Here is a 17789-nt window from a genome sequence, read left to right as displayed (position 1 = left end):
TAGATTCCTTCAGTTTTTCAGGAGTAAGCATACATTGTGGGACTTTCTAAGATCTTTTGCTCAAGGGCAAACCTTATTACCAAATAGGATCAAGTTGAGAAGCACTGTGCTGTCATGAAGTGCTGTCATTAGGCAGGTAGGAGAGGAAAATAATGCAACATGAGAATTGTGTTCTTTTGTTTGCTGACTATTTGTCCCTGAGATATGCTGTGTGAGTTTGCTTATTTACTCCAGTCAAAAACTCAAACAGGTTTATACTTATCAATAGAGGCAAGTAGCATAACGGGATGGAAACTTACCTGCTGACGACCGTCTGGTTGCTGTGCCTTTCCTATAGTTGGAATCTCTCCACTCAGGTGTTAAATACAACAGCTGCAGATATATGGAATGTACATGAGCAAGGACGGAAAGTGTCAGATTGGAGGACAAGGAAGATTTATGGTTTTTATACGAACAACTTCTCCCAAAGTGTTTCTCTCTTGTTTTTAGAATGGAAGGAGTCTTTAGTATATATTGGTCCTTATGGAAAAGATCTAATTGATAAAGAGGTTAAAGATTTTGGGAAAATGAGGATTTTACTAACATTTAAATAGCTAACATGTATTTATATAATGTATACGTTATGCCTGGAAATCTTTTCTACCATCATTGTGAATTTAGAAAGTTTAGAAATATCTGCACTGAGTTGAAAATGGGAAGGGGGAACAAATGCCTAGATGGAGAAGTTAATCTTGGATTAACGGAGGATGTTAATGACTTTAATCCAGAGGATGGATATGCCTTATTCTCAAAGAGAAGCACATGGGATTGGAACATATACATTGACATTTTCAAATGAAGAAAAGAGAAATTAAAAGAACTTTGTTAATTTAGCCAGGACCTACTCAGTGAGGAGGGAGTTATTTAATCAAATACCATCAGTTTTATTTTTTAGATAAGAGATATTTCATTGGAACTTTTGGAAAAACAAATAAAAGAGAGGGAAATAAAATCTATGATTTTAAAGCTTATCAAGATATATCTGGTACACCATGTTTCTATTGATAGCTCTGTATGAGATCTGTGTTGTGTATACAAATACACACATCTGTTCAAATCAATAAACACAAGGAAGCTGGCTTCTGTGAGATGGATGCTGGCATCCATCTAGAGGTACTTACAGCTGCTGTACTAATATGTGCTGGATAAATACATATTCCAAAAATTGTTTTAATTTGGCACTTCTGTCAAAATACCCCTAAATGCTCTCTTCACTCACTTTCTGCCTCAGAGTCTGTAACATGGCATGGTACAGCCCTCTTCTCCCAGTTGTTCTATTTTGAGGTTTGAGAAATGTCAGCGAGAATAACAAGCAAAAATCCAAAAATAGGTATTCAACTCAAAAGATAGGCAGTGTTTAGAAGAGATTATATAGAGAAGAAAAAAAAATGTCTTAGACCTACAAGGAGAATTCAGTCTCATTTTAGGTAAAAACTTCATCCAAAAGGCTTGATCACATGCCCTTCCCAGCTCTTCTAAAATCGTGTCAATGTTTATAGGTTACTTTTAGAATGAGGTCTACATTCTTCAAGTTAGCACTTAAAACATTCAGTTATGTGGTTGTAAGCTATCATTTCAGATATCAGAATTGGGAAAAATACAGAGGGTGGGGGTTATTGAATTCAATCGCTGGTACTTATTGTAAGCTTCAGCAAGTTGTTTAACATCTCTGAATCTCAACTTATTCATAATTAAAAGGAAGAGAGTATGATTTCTGCTTCCAGTAAGATGGAGTAGACATATGTTCCTTTATTACTCCTGCTAAGAACAAAACAATCTTGAACAGTTTATAAACAAACAAACAAATACATACATACAAAAAATAACAAAAACAAACCAAACCAAAAAAAGAAAAAAAAAAAAAAACATGAGAAAGCTGAATGGTAGAGAGAAGATGACAGATCCACTAGGGACCTCACAGCACAAGGGAATGCCTTGAGTTCCCTGGGTCTTCATTTTGCTTCTTCTATCTCAGACATGGAGTGGAAGAAGCTGGGGAAAAAGAAAGATCAAAGGGCACAAACAAAAAGTCCTGATAAAAGTTTGCTCTTTAGCCAAAAAACAAAGAAAGAGATAGTCTAGAAGAAGAAAAACTGTAGACAGTAACAACTCTACTCCAGCCTTAAATGCTTAGATGTATATGTAACAAAATATATGTAGGAATTATATGCTGAAAAACACAATAAAGTGATGAAATAAATCTTTTGAAAAATCTAAATAAATGGAGAGATATTCTGTGTTCAGGATTGGACAGCTCAAAAAGTAAAAAAGCCAATTATCCTAAAACTGATATTTAATGCAATTTTTACCAAAATCACAAGATTTCTTCCTGTGGGAGTAGACAAGATTATTCCAAAAATTATATAGACCAGCAAATGAACTAGAATGGCTAAAACAGTTTTGAAATGGAGAATGAACGAGGAGGAATATTTATCAAATGGCTAAAGTAACCAAGAATGTATGACAATGGCATACAGGTATATACATGGATCCATTGAACAGAAAAAGAACCCAGAAAGAGAACTTTTAAAATATGCTTAACTCATTTTAGACAAAAGTTAAAAGGTACTTAATAGGGGAAGTAGATCATTTTAAACAAATGATGCCAGAGTAATTTCATGGACAAAAAAATAATCTCTACATAAATATCATAACATATACAAAAGTTAACAAAAAATGCAGCAAGGACTTAAGTGCAGAACACAAAATCTATGTAACTTTTGGGAAATAAACACATGGGAGATCATCTTTAGGAAATAAGGCTAGGCAAAGAGTTCTTGGCCTTTACCCAAAAAGCAAAAAAAAAAAAAAAAAAAAAAGATAAATACGATTTCATCAAAATTTAATTTTTTTTATGAAGGACTGTTGAGTCTTTCAAAAGACTGAGGAAAATATTTGAAAACCATTACTTGACAAAAGTCTAGTATCTAGAATATATAATGAACCCTCAAACTCAATATTAAAATACCAAACAATGCAATTGTAAAACAGGGAAAACCTTGAAGAAGCATTACACCAAAGAGGTTATATAAAACTTAGATAAACACATAATATGTTCAACATCATTAGCCATTGGGAAAATATGAATTAAGCCCACAATGATAGACCTTTAAAAATGGCTAAAATAAAAAATTAAAAAAATAGTGCCACATATTGTCACCTTATCTTTGATAAAGGAGGCAAGAATATACAGTGGAGAAAAGACAGCCTCTTCAATAAGTGGTGCTCAGAAAACTGGACAGCTACATGTAAAAGAATGAAATTAGAACATTCCCTAACACCATGCACAAAAATCAAATCAAAATGGATTAAAGACCTAAATGTAAGGCCAGACTATCAAACACTTAGAGGAAAACATAGGCAGAACACTCTATGATATAAATCACAGCAAGATACTTTTTGACCCACCTCCTAGAGAAATGGAAATAAAAACAAAAATAAACAAATGTCATACAGAGTGAAGTAAGTCAGAAAGAGAAAAACAAACACCGTGTGTTAACACATATATACGGAATTTAAAAAAAAAAGGTTCTGAAGAATCTAAGGGTAGGACAAGAATAAAGACGCAGACATAGAGAATGGACTTGAGGACAAGGGGAGGGGGAAGTGTAAGCTGGGATGAAGTGAGAGAGTGTCATGGACATATATACACTACCAAATGTAAAATAGATAGCTAGTGGGAAGCGGCCGCATAGCACAGGGAGATCAGCTTGGTGCTTTGTGACCTCCTAGAGGGGTGGGATAGGGAAGGTGGGAGGGAGACGCAAGAGGGAAGAGATATGGGGATATACGTATATGTATAGCTGATTCACTTTGTTATAAAGCAGAAACTAACACACCATTGTAAAGCAATTATACTCCAATAAAGTTGTTAAAAAAAACAAAAAAAAAATGGGACTTAATGAAATTTAAAAGCTTTTGCACAGAAAAGGAAACCATAAACGAGATGAAAAGACAACCCTCAGAATGGGAGAAAATATTTGCAAGTGAAGCAACTGACAAAGTGTTAATCTCCAAAATTTACAAGCAGCTCATGCAGCTCAATATCAAAAAAACAAACAACCCAATCCAAAAATGAACAGAAGACCTAAATAGACATTTCTCCAAAGAAGATGTACAGATTGCTAACAAACATATGAAAGAATGCTCAACGTCATTAATGATTAGAGAAATACAAATCAAAACTACATGGAGATATCATCTCACACTGGTCAGACTGGCCATCATCAAAAATTCTACAAACAATAATTACTAGAGAGGGTGTGGAGAAAAGGGAACCCTCTTGCACTGTTGGTGGGAATGTAAACTGATACAGTCACTATGGAGAACAGTATGGAGGTTCCTTAAAAAACTAAATATAGAACTACCATACAACCCAGCAATCCCACTACTGGGCATATACCCTGAGAAAACCGTAATTCAAAAAGAGTCATATACCACAATGTTCATTGCAGCACTACTTACAATAACCAGGACATGGAAGCAACCTAAGTGTCCATCGACAGATGAATGGATAAAGAAGTTGTGGCACATATAAACAATGGAATATTACTCAGCTATAAAAAGAAACAAAACTGAGTTATTTGTAGTGAGGTGGATGGACCTAGAGTCTGTCATACAGAGTGAAGTCAGAAAGAGAAAAACAAATACCGTATGCTAACACATATATATGGAATCTAAGGGGAAAAAAAAAAGTCATGAAGAACCTAGGGGTAAGACGGGAATAAAGACACAGACCTACTAGAGAATGGACTTGAGGATATGGGGAGGGGGAAGGGTAAGCTGTGACAAAGTGAGAGAGTGGCATGGACATATATACACTACCAAACATAAAATAGATAGCTAGTGGGAAGAAGCCGCATAGCACAGGGAGATTAGCTCGGTGGTTTTTGACCACCTAGAGGGGTGGGATAGGGAGGGTGGGAGGGAGGGAGACACAAGAGGGAAGAGATATAGGGACATATGTATATGTATAACTGATTCACTTTGTTATAAAGCAGAAACTAACACACCATTGTAAAGCAATTATACTCCAATAAAGATGTAAAAAAAAAAAAATAGTGCCAATACTAAATGCTGGTGAGGATACAGAGAAAGTAAATCACTCATACATTTTTTTTTTTTCTTTTTGCGGTATGCGGGCCTCTCACTGTTGTGGCCTCTCCCGTTGCGGAGCACAGGCTCCGGACGCGCAGGCCCAGCGGCCATGGCTCATGGGCCCAGCCACTCCGTGGCATATGGGATCCTCCCAGACCGGGGCACGAACCCGTATCCCCTGCATCGGCAGGCGGACTCTCAACCACTGCGCCACCAGGGAGGCCCTACATTTTTTATTGGAATGTAAAATTGGACAATCACTCTAGAAAACAGCTTGGCATTAAAAAACAAAAACAAAAAACAAAAAATGTAAAACTAAACATGCAATTACCATATACCCTAGCAATTATACTCTTGGGCATTTATTCTGTAGAAATTAAAATTTTGATGCTGAAAAACCCTGTACATGAATTTTTATTTTATTTATTTATTTATTTATATTTATTTTTGGCTGTGTTGTGTCTTCGTTTCTGTGCGAAGGCTTTCTCTAGTTGCAGCTAGTGGGGGCCATTCTTCATCACAGTGCGCAGGCCTCTCACTATCGTAGCCTCTCTTGTTGCAGAGCACAGGCCCCAGACGCGCAGGCTCAGTCGTTGTGGCTCACGGGCCCAGTTGTTCCATGGAATGTGGGATCTTCCTGAACCAGGGCTCGAACCCCCATCCCCTGCACTGGCAGGAAGATTCTCAACCACTGCGTCACCAGGGAAGCCCCTTCATGAATGTTTATAGCAGCTTTATTTGTAATAGTATAAAGGTGGAAGCAATCTAGATGTCCTTATAGAAGTAAATGTTTCAACAGTGTACCATCCATATCATGGAATACTACTCAGTAATAAAAAGGAAGGAACTATTGATATACTCAACAACTTGGATACGTACCCAGAGAATTATGCTGAGGGGAAAAAAATGAAGATCCCCAAAGACTGCAAACTGTACAATTTCATCTATGTAACATTCTTTAAGTGGCAAAATTATGAAGATGGAGAACAATGTATCAGTTGCCAAAGGTTAAGGAGGGAGTCTGTATAAGAGGGGAGTGGGTGTGGCTCTAAAGGGACAACACATGAGATCCTTGTGGTGATGGATTATTTTATGTATTTTAATTGTATCTATGTTCATATCCTGGCCCTGTAGTGGAGTACAGATTTGCAAATTGTTACTCTTGGGGGAAACTGGGTGAAAGATATGTGTGATCTCTCTGTGGTTGTATCTTGCAAACTCATGCCAATCTACAATTAAATCAAAATTGAAGGGCTTCCCTGGTGGCGCAGTGGTTGAGAGTCCGCCTGCCGATGCAGGGGACTAGGGTTCGTGCCCCGATCCCGGAAGATCCCACATGCCGCGGAGCGGCTGGGCCCGCGAGCCATGGCCGCGGAGCCTGTGTGTCCGGAGCCTGTGTTCCGCAACGGGAGAGGCCACAGCAGTGAGAGGCCCGCGTACAGCAAAAAAAAAAAAAAAAAAAAAACAAACAAAATTGAAACATTTTTAAAAAGAAGATAACAATACATATACTTTAGATTTGTTGTCAGAATGAAATCTATTTGAAAGTACCTGTTTAACACCTGCTATTTAGTAACAGTCAGTTTATCTGATTTTTCTTGCCTTTTCTCTTGCTCCTTTGTATGTACCTGTGACTTCTTGCAAACTAAATTCTTTTCCCCCCAATGGTATATACCATGCCTTTCCCGACCACTTGACCTTGACAAACTTGTCAGCCTGAACAGTTGTTCTGTTACATCTCAGTTTGGGGTAAAGATAAGACCCAGGAGTGGAGCTGATATGACACACAGACACAACAGGTAATTCCCTAAAGCTCTCAAAAGTAGAGATAAGATTTCAATGGCATCATTTGGTATCAAAGGGAGGGAAGCAAGAAGGCCTGGATAATACCCTACTTATCACCCCACTATCCTGGGAGATTCATGAAGACAAAATAGCAGACTAAGGAAATAAGTACCATTTTGCTGATTGTTTTAGGACTCCAGGAGACGTGAGCTGGAGCCCAGGTCTCAAGTTCAAGGTCATAGGCAGATCTTGTGCCCATAACCTTCCCTTGCCACTACCAAACCTTAATACCAGAAACTGGTAGTTAGTAATTGAAAGGATAACTGTCTAGTTCCTACCAGGGTCCTAGATACATTTACCTACTCTGTAATGTGACTTTGTAGCTAGAGTTCAACTAAAACTAACTTCTTTATTCCATAATAAGTGAGCATTTCCACAGAGAAGCAAAGTGTCTTTGTTCTCCCTAAACTCAGGGGAGAAGCAAGGTCAATGAAGTCAAGGAGAGGAGAAAAGGGCTCAAGGCAGCCAAGGATGTAGAAGAGGGAGTGGGTTTCTTCCTGCAGCCACTGGGCTCTATCTAGTCAGAGAGCAAAAGAAAACAGCACTTAAACCAGGGGATCTCAGCCAGTGTCCTGATGGGGAAGGAGAGACAGCCACCAGAAACTCTCAGGTTTGGGGTCCACGTGGGTAGAATCCAGATGTTTCTGCACTTCTGGCAGGCAGGCAGTCTGTTGTCTGCCTGTCTCAGCAGTGGTAATTCATCAGTCTTCTAAGAAGTCCACCAAGATTTTTCACCTAAATGAGAGACATTGCATTAAAATCAGGTGCTGTCAGATTATGGCTTATTGGCTTAATTTAGGAAATCATATGGGCACCTAACCTGGGTAGCTTCTAGCTTCAGGGGAATAGAAAGACCACTAGAAACGAAAATGAGAATGGCCATCATGTCATTGTCCCTAAAGAGGTGGTAGCGTATTATAAAGGCCAAATCCAGCCAAGCGTACTGCCAGGATATTGCAATGATTCAAAGGTTCTTCCTGACTTGCAGGGTGGATGTTATCTCTCTCACACAATAGGGTTTTTGAGATCCCGGTCTGCATCACATTTTTGTGGTAAATACTAAGTGGACCTTGTAATAGAGTGTGACTGGAAGTCCAATCCCAAATCCTAAAACCTCCACCAGTTATCGATGCAAATTCCAATGGATACATGAGGGTGTGTGTGCATGTGTGTGTTTAAATAAATACCTGAACAGAATTTTCTGGCTAATGTTTCTTTTGGTGATTGGAGCACACAATCCTTATAGAGTTTCCTTTCTGATCAACTTTTTTTTTTAATTTACTGGAGCATTGTCAAGTTACAATGCTGTGTTAGTTTTAGGTGTACAGCAAAGTGATTCAGTTATACATATACATATATTCATTCTTTTTCAGATTTTTTTCCCATATAGGTTATTACAGAATACTGAGTAGAGTTCCCTGTACTCTACAGTAGGTCCTTGTTGTTTACCTATTTCATATATAGGAGTGTGTATATGTTAATCCTAAACTCCTAATTCATCCCCCCACCCCAAATTTCTCCTTTGGTACCATAAGTTTGTATTCAAAATCTGTAAGTCTGTCTTTGTTTCATAAATAAGTTCATTTATATCATTTTTAATTAGATTCCACATATGGGTGATATAATCTGATCAATATTTTTTGCCTTCATGAGAATCCTGTAGATCCCTTTTATTATTCTCAATAAATAATAATCCTAAACATGAATAGTAATGAAATAATAATGAGAAACAGTTAACATTTTTTCAGTACTTGCATATGTCAGATTATTTTATGCTCACAAACCCCTGTGAATGGAATACTATGTAGGGTTTTTTGTTTTTGTTTTTGTTTTTGCATTTTATACATGAAGAAATTGAGTCAGAGAGGTTATGAAAGGTTACCCAAGGTCAATTAGGTCTGACTTAAGAAAATGAGATTTGATTTTTTGCTATCTAGGATACATTTTCTTGCTCCTTTTCTCCAGTGTCAGTTACCTCATCTTGTTCTCCATCACAGTGCCAGAATGAGGTAGGCACATTTGTCCACAAGGAGCTTAGAGCCCTTCTCTGGACATTTCCCTTCTCTCACTTTATCTCTCCTGTGAACTCCAGGCCTCCTTTCTTTTGTGTCTATTCTAGGGTCCAGAAGCAGGACATCCCAGATCTTTCTCACTAGCCAATCACATAGGAGGGAACAGAAGGAAAAATAAATAAGATGAAAGCTCTAAGCCTGCTCTCCTCTCACCTGAATGAGCTTAATGCCCTTTCCCCACTCCATCCATCCCAAGCTACCTGCACCAGTCTATATCTACCATGTATGGTAGCCTTAGGTCCTCGTCTCTGGGGTCAAACAAACAAACAGGGGGTAAAGAGGTCTCCCAAAAGCTTTTCATCTGGCTAAGTCCCGTGGACATAGGTGAAGCCAGTGACACAAAGGAAAAGGATGGACCACACAACCACACCCCTGGGATCCCACTCCAAACACAAGCATCCAAATGGCCTTTTCCAGAAAAAATATGTATCCTTTATATACCATATGAGGTGAGGTCATAGAACTCCCACTTATTAATAGTGGATGGCTTCCTGTGTTCCCCAAGGCTTTAGTATCATCAATGTTTGCTTACATTTCAAAGTAATAGAGTCATTTATTTCCTTTATAGCTGCCCAGGAATTTTAGGTAATGCTTTTTTATCTTCTCTTTTGTGAAGACATTAGTGCTTTTATTCAGCACATACCAAGGCTTGGGAAGGCAGGCATCCCTTCTCACAGCAACTATCAGGGAACTCACTGATTTTGATAGATTCAGGTTCTTTCCTCCATCCTCAGGTCATACTTTCTAGTTACAAAGCCTCAATGGGCTTAAAAACTTCTGCTTAGAATACAGAAACCCTAAAGAAAAATGCTAGAAGGACAAGAAGTATAGTCCTCCTCATTTAATTAAAATAGACACTTGAGAAAATATGAAAAATTCAGAAATGGAAGAAATGTTTACCGTAGAATGTAGCCTTTCTACCCTCTGGTTTTTCCCCTGTAGTACGTTCGCTATAAGGATTTCTCAGTGAGACTTCTAAAGACAAATTTCACAGGTCAATTTTTAAAATAAAATCCATCGAGGATTGATGTTGAAGTCAAGTAAAACGAGCTGCGTACCTCTCAGCATACATTCAAGGTACGTCATTTCCTGGACCTGGCCATCTTTTTTAGACATTGTTTATGTCTTCAATCTTTACCCCAGCACCCCAAGTATAAATAAACCCTAACTAAGTAGGCTGCGTAGAATTTATATCCATGAAACTTTATTTCCTTTAATGTCTCATCCTTATCTCTGGTCTCCTATCCTGGAGATTGAATCTGACCATCTTTGTGTTTTCCCTTCCATGCCAATGCTTAGGATTAGTGGTCTTCATTTGTGGGGTGTTTGTAGGAACTAATGGGGTATAGATTGAATGGCTGAGCCTAGCCGTCTTTTTATGAGTCTCAGTTAAGAGCATTTATTTAGACTTCTCTGTGATGGTGGAGTTTACATCCAGGCTTATATGAATGTGTGACCATTGACCAGCATGTCAGAGGTTCTGATTCTATGAGAAGTGGCAAACACAGTACCTGACTACCAAACATTTATAATACTAAAAGCAGTACACACACACACACACACACACACAAACACGTGTGGTTATGCACACAATACACAAAACTCAGTAGTCTCATTCATTCATTCATTCATTTTTAATGAATATTTATTAAACACCTACTTTGTACTCAATCTTGCTTGGGTATTGTGGATATAAGGTCACTACAGTCCAACAGATTAATGTCTACTCTTGGGAAGGTTTCATTTGACCAGTGAGATGGAAATAAGCAAAAAAAAATACATTTTTATAACATGATCTGATGTAATACATATAAAGCGTAGTGTCCAGGAATGATATGACATAGATGTGAGAAGCTACTGCAGGTTGCACTGATCCCACAGTACCTCCACCAAATGAGAACATAGCTTGTCTTCTAGGGCAGCCTCTAAAGGGGCTCACTAACTTGCTCAGTGCAGACTACAATATTTCCTGTCTTAACCTATCTTCCTTCCACACCAATTTAAATCGTTCCCTTGAGTTCTTCCTTTTAGAACTTGAGTTCTGACACACTCAAGGGGCATAAGAACTCCTCGAAAGTTCAGGAAAAATGCTGAAGAATGGAGCTTGTCCAATTGAAACTGCAGTGGGATTTGGGAGGAAGCAGAAAGGAATTACATTTATAGTTGGCCGGGTACCAGGGTGTTGGGGCCAGGACCCTCACACCACCTCTCCAGCAGCTGCTCCAAACTTTTAATAATGATTGATTATAACACTGTTATTTACAGGTCTAATTTTACCCTTATGGTGTTCCATTTAATAAAAAAAATTACATTAAGAAAACCTGCTAATCAGCTGCTTCAGCTAATTGAAAAGGAAAAAAAAAGGTTTAATAGTACTTTTACATTTTCTAATTAAGTGAGTATTATGAGTTTTAATTAATGTCTTAATTAGATGCCATTATCTACTCCTGACAGTGGTGAATTACTTGAAACCAGGACTTGATTACTATATTGATATGTGTTCTGTTCTTTTTGTTCAACAAACAAGTAGCTGGCTTTATTTTTTCTATTTAGGAAAAGCTTCTCTGCTGTTAAACAGGGTTGTTTCCAGGCCACATTGCCTGGAGTGTGATTTCTTCATCTGGATCCTGCCAGGGCTTTTTTCTCACTTCCTGAAGCTCTGATCCCGGAAGTCTATAGCTGGGATTCCGGGAGCTCCTGCTCTCTTCAGGCGACCCCATGGTGCTGAGCATTCACTCTGTAATTAGGTGTCTCCTCCTTAATGCTCACCAGATGCTGGATTGGCAGTGAGGATGAAGAAAGGGACTAAATACAGAATCTGAACTGGAGAAGGATGAACGCCTACAGTAAACAAATCAATGAACTATAAGATGACACAGTTTCAGAATGACAGATGTAAAAATTCCTGTGTTAAACTTTGAACTACTCTGCAGCATCACTTCCAAACCAACCTTCACGGTGAAAGAATAGTGTACCTGAGAAGTGGGTGCAGGTGCACACTGGGCTAGTTTCCTATCCAGGTAGACATGAGGATGCATTCCTTACGTGAAGCCTGGGAAACAGTGTCTTATTGATTTTGGTGTTTATGTTGTAACTTCTCAACTAAATGGAACAGGAAAAACACTGACCTTCTCCATATTTTGTACAAGTAGTTGGAATAAGAAAAAAAGTATATTTTATGCAATGCAAGTGCCACGTGGTCAGAAGGGATTCAGATTTAGACTTGACAGAGGCAAGGGGGACAAGGAGAAGGATGCAGAGCATACTAAGTTATGAAATATGAAAAGAAAATGTGGTGGTCCCTGTGATGTGGTTGATTGGTGTTTTCCTTCGATTCTATCCTCTGCCTAGTAGGATTCTAGGATTAAAATGGCTGAGAAGCTAAAATTATATTTTGAAGACTTTTCTTAAACCGAAGTATAGTTGATTTACAATGTTGTGTTAATTACTGCTGTACAGCAAAGTGATTCAGTTATACGTATATATTATTATTATTATTATTATTATTATTATTATTTTTGCCACACGCACGGCTTGCAGTATCTTAGTTCCCCAACCAGGGACTGAACCCAGGCCCTTGGCCGTGAAAGTGCCTAGTCCTAACAAGGAATTCCCTATATACATGTTTTTTTAATCTTCTTTTCCATTATGGTTTATCTCAAGACATTGAATATAGTTCCCTGTGCTACACAGTAGGAGCTTGCTGTTTATCCATCCTATATATAATAGTTTGCATCTGCAAATCCCAAACTCCCAATCAATCCTCCATCCTTCCCCCACCCCCTTGCCCTTGGTAACTACAAGTCTGTTCTCTATGTCTGTGAGTCTGTTTCTGTTTTATAGATAGGTTCATTTGTGTCATATTTTAGATTCCATATATAAGTGATATCATATGGTATTTGTCTTTCTCTTTCTGACTTACTTCACTTAGTATAATAATCTCTAGTTGAGTCCATGTTGCTGCAAATGGAAGACTTTTTTTATTAGCTAGAATTCCAGATTTAATTAAGGTTAGGCCAATCAGCTGTACTTGCATCTTTTTTGTTTGTTTGTTTGTTTCTGATGCACATTATAATAGGTGTGGCTCATGGTCCTGAAGCTAGTTTCCTAATTGGAGCAACATCCCAAATTGGTGACCTGACTGCATAAGTTTTCTTACCATAGAATATACAGCAGCAACCTTGGAAGCTTGGGTCTGTAGAGGGGTTTGGGGAGTAATGCTTAGAAGCTCAACCTAGAATGTATTTTTAACACTCCTAACCCTCTGTAAGCAATGTCACATCTTATAATAAATCCCTTCCAACTTAAACTAGCTAGAAAAAAATCTGTTCTCTGTAACTGAGCTGTTACAACAATGGTTTTAAATCCATTCTCATATCAAAATGTTCTGCTTTTATCTGTTTATTTCCTAGTTAGCTGTTAGAACTGGCAAATTCTGATGGTAGAATTCTCACAAAGTTGGAATGATTATTTCTTTTTTTTTCTTGGGGGAGAATTTTTACTTTAACAATGGACTCCTAGAAAAAAAAGCCATAAACATATAGGAAAAATAATGTAGATAGTACATGGCCAGCTGGTTAGGAATTTTTTTCAGTCTGGGAATCATTATTTGAGTTTTCTTCATAACACCTTACAAGTTAATTATTTCATCCATATTTGAGATAGCTCAAAGTGCTAAAAAATGATACAATGGTTATTTTTTCTGTTTTATATTATGGAATGTTTAAACATAAGAAATAGCATGAACACTGTAATAAACTCCTAAATACTCATAAATTACACAAAAAGTATCAAGTCATGGCCAGTTTTGTTTCACCTATACCATCACCCACTCATCCTAACTTCGGTTATTTTGAAGAAAATCGCATATAACACCATGTCATCTGTAAACATGTCAGCATGTATTCTAAAAGAGAAGGCATTTTTTTTCTTCTAAAATAGCCACATTACTATGTTCAAACCTATAAAATTAGCAGTGACTTTTAATATCATCAGTGATTTAAGTGTTTAAATTTTCCTGTCATTTTTTTTTAAAGTTTGCTTGTTTAAATTTAGATTTCAAATACATGGCAATTGGTTGATATGTCTCAAGTTCTGTTTGAATTATTGATTTATTTTCTATCTCTTTTTCATTTCCCTTGCAACTTTTATTGAAGAAATCAAATATTTGGCATGTGGAATTTTCATAGTCATCTCTCTGATCTCATGTAATGTGTCCTCACTTCCCCAAATTTCCTGTAAATTGGTTTTTGCATCCTATAGTCCTAATAGAGCTTTTGGTAAAAATCCTTTACACATGGGTGGTATATTGCCATTAGGAAATATGCAAAATTTAGTGAATTGTCTTTGTGGTGATGTTGGCAGCTGTGGATGGTACACTACTTAATTAGGAGTTGCAAATCAAGTATTCTAATTTTGTCAGTTAGTTGGTGATTATTAGTTAAAATATCACAAGTCCATACTGGTACTCCCAATTCAAGCTCAAGACTGCCTGTTCTTTACTGAGCCTCAGTGACCTTACCTCATACCTACTTTGTCCTGATCCTCAATAACAAGAATATTACTCATTACTTCATCTCACAATACATACTCAACATTCTCAGGATAATTTTATCGTCATTGCCTTTGACAATATATCTACTAAACTAGTTAAAGTTTTGTTTTATTTTGTTTTGCAGTTTACATTTTCCTTATGGTATAATCCACTGGGATAACAGTAAAATTATTGTGTTTTATATACTTCAAAATAATTCTTCTTGATTCAATTATGTCACCAACTTGAAACAAGTTTAGGTGGGTTTGTTTCATTTTGCTTTATTTTGGATATTATATTATTTATACTTATGCAAAATAATCACATGCTTACAAAGTCAAATCTAGAAAACATCACATGTTCAGAGAACTCGAGCTTCTATTTCTGTCACCTCCACCCTTTTCCCTTCTTCCCTACAAAATTAACCTTCTGTTTAATTTTATGGTTTATGCTTTCATTGTTTTTCTCATAAATGTAACCATGTTTGGTATCTGTGTTTGTATCTACATACATAAGACACTACACACATTTTCTTAACAATCAATTAGTAAATGATTGTATTTATTTATAGTAAACTATTCAATTTTCTCCACATTGTTTTCCTCCTTCTCCACATTATACTTAGGACATCACTCATAGGATCGTATAAAGGTATTTCTCATTCCTTTATATAGCTGCCTAGTCTCATTTTTATAGATCTACCAGAGTTTATTCAACCTTTCCCTTATAATGGGCTTTTGGGTTATCTCTTCCTTTTGCTGTAAAAAATAAGCTTTCTGTGCATACATGTCTTGCACATATGCCTTGCAATATATTCTCTCTCTTTTTTTTTTTTTTTGCCAGATTCACTGGCCAGACCACCGCCTTCCTCCATTGACAGGGGACTGCCATGGTGCAAGTGGGATCTTTGGTGGGGGTGGAGCTCAGGGCTCTGATGCAGATGTCTTGAGTAGGGACATCCCTTCCAGGTGATGATATGATGTATGGCTGCCTTGCAATATATTCTTAAAGTGGGAATTAGTTGGATCAGAGGGTTAATGCACAGGTAAATCTTCTAACAATGCCGCATTCCCCACTATGTGCATTGGATCATTTTGCATTTCCACTGGCACTATTTCCCCATTGTCTCAACACCAAAGCATGTGGTCAACTTTTAGACTTTGCCAATGTGTTGGATAAGAAATTATATAACACTGTATTTAAAATTTTTACTTATTTCATTATTACCCAGTTTGAAAATCCTTTTTTTGAAAATCATTTTATAGGATTAAGCACACCAACCTTTCTTTTTCTATAAAATATATGCTCATATCTCTAACCCATTTTCTATTGGAGTGTTGACATTTTTACCATATTCTTCTCTCTTTTCAAATATTACTTTTGTATCTTAGACACATTAACTTTTTGTCTGTGATATAAGTCATAAATCACATTGAAGTTTCATTGCCACATTTACATCTCCATTATTAATGCTGAGAAGCAAAGAAAGGTAAACTTTAAAGAATACCCATTTTCCAGAACATAAGCTAAACTAGAGTACAAAAGTGAAGAAGTACAATTATAAATGCTTGGAGTGTATAGTTGCTTCAATTTATAAAACAAGACATGCAGTCTGCCAGATAGAAGAATAGAAATTCCAAAGGGAGAGTTCACATACCTGAAGTTTATATTTTTATATGATTCTTGAAAAAGTAAAAATCATGTTATATAGTTTTTTTTCACTTTTCTTTAAAAGATATAACTATGGGAGATAGTGAATCAGAGGAGGCAGTAAAGTATTTGTAAGAACAGAGAATAATTGAAATACACAAATGTATCTATAGGTCTGTCAAATGACCTGTATAACAGTGACATGGGAAAAAAACGAACTCCCAAGTAAAGTGCTATTTATTCTCCAGCAAATAGATGTTAAAGTGTCTGAAGTTTCCAACCTCATTAATACAGACAGGCTTTTTAAAAGTTAGATAGAAATTTTGAGTGAAAACTTGGAAGACAAAGCCCCATTAGATTTTTAATCTTGGTTCTGAAAGGAGGTTGCTCTTATTTCATGGGTCTTAATATTTAATAAAAATTTTATTTTTGCTTTATCAAAATCAGAGGGAAAAGCAATCTGGGTTATCTGACAAAATATTACCTTTTTTTAAAGCCTGGATCTGGATAATATTATAGATTTGGGATTGGAAATTATGCTCTTTCCCAGATGGAACATGCTTTTTAATGAAAGTTGATTTCACTATGTGTTGGAGTGGAATGTTAGAATTTCTCAAGAGCTTCAGACAGCATTTTCCTGTAAATGTCATTATGTCACAATATACAAATGCACAGAGGATATAAATTAGAGAATCATGGGATTTTTGTTTGGTTGTTTTTTATCTGAAAGGGAATTTGGAATCTTCTGCTCTAATCTCCTAATTACCAGTGGCAAAATAAATGTCTAGTAGGTTACACTATGGCTCCCTGAGCACAGTGCTATTTCTTGGAATAGTGAAGACATAATTTAGCTCTCTCAGCTACAGTACCTTGTGATTCTCTTCCACACTAAGCTTCTTGTCCTGAATAATCTCAATTAGCATCAGTAAATATACACATCAGCGTCACCCTTTGCCGCAGATCTAATACATGTCCATAGAATTAACGTATTTAATATGGACCATCAATATGGTCCTTCGAATAACCTTCAAATTTAAATGATACAAGTGTTTGCATCTTACAGGTGGAGCCCAGAGGGATAAAGCATTTATAACTAGTCCATGCTGGAGCTAGAATCAAAAATCCAAGCCTGACCAATTCCAATTCTCCATCCCACCCACAACCTCATCATTATAATTAAGTTGGATATTTCCTTTTAATCTTGGGACCCCAGGACATCAGATGAAAGCACATGCCCCAAAGTGGTACTAAGGCATTTCTGAATAAAGGAACTCTACAGCTAGGCAATCTGATGTAAACCATCACAGTTGTGCCTACAGGGGCTCTTGTATTTATCTGTCTTCATTAGTGGTTCTTAAGACATCAAAAGGATTTTAAGAAACGCCACAGTTAACTTAAAAAACAGAGAACTAAACACAAGCTTTTCACTAGTCAAGGCTTGAAACACATTATTTTGATGGTCTAATAATGCCTCTATGTATGAAGGTGACATAAGTGTCTAAGTTCTTTGCACAGCATTGTAGACGTTTGTAGATCCAACACTACATACCCTG

Source organism: Mesoplodon densirostris, chromosome 8 (genome assembly GCF_025265405.1).
Source record: "Mesoplodon densirostris isolate mMesDen1 chromosome 8, mMesDen1 primary haplotype, whole genome shotgun sequence".
Classification (NCBI taxonomy): Eukaryota; Metazoa; Chordata; class Mammalia; order Artiodactyla; family Ziphiidae; genus Mesoplodon; species Mesoplodon densirostris.
This window is presented reverse-complemented; position numbering follows the sequence as displayed.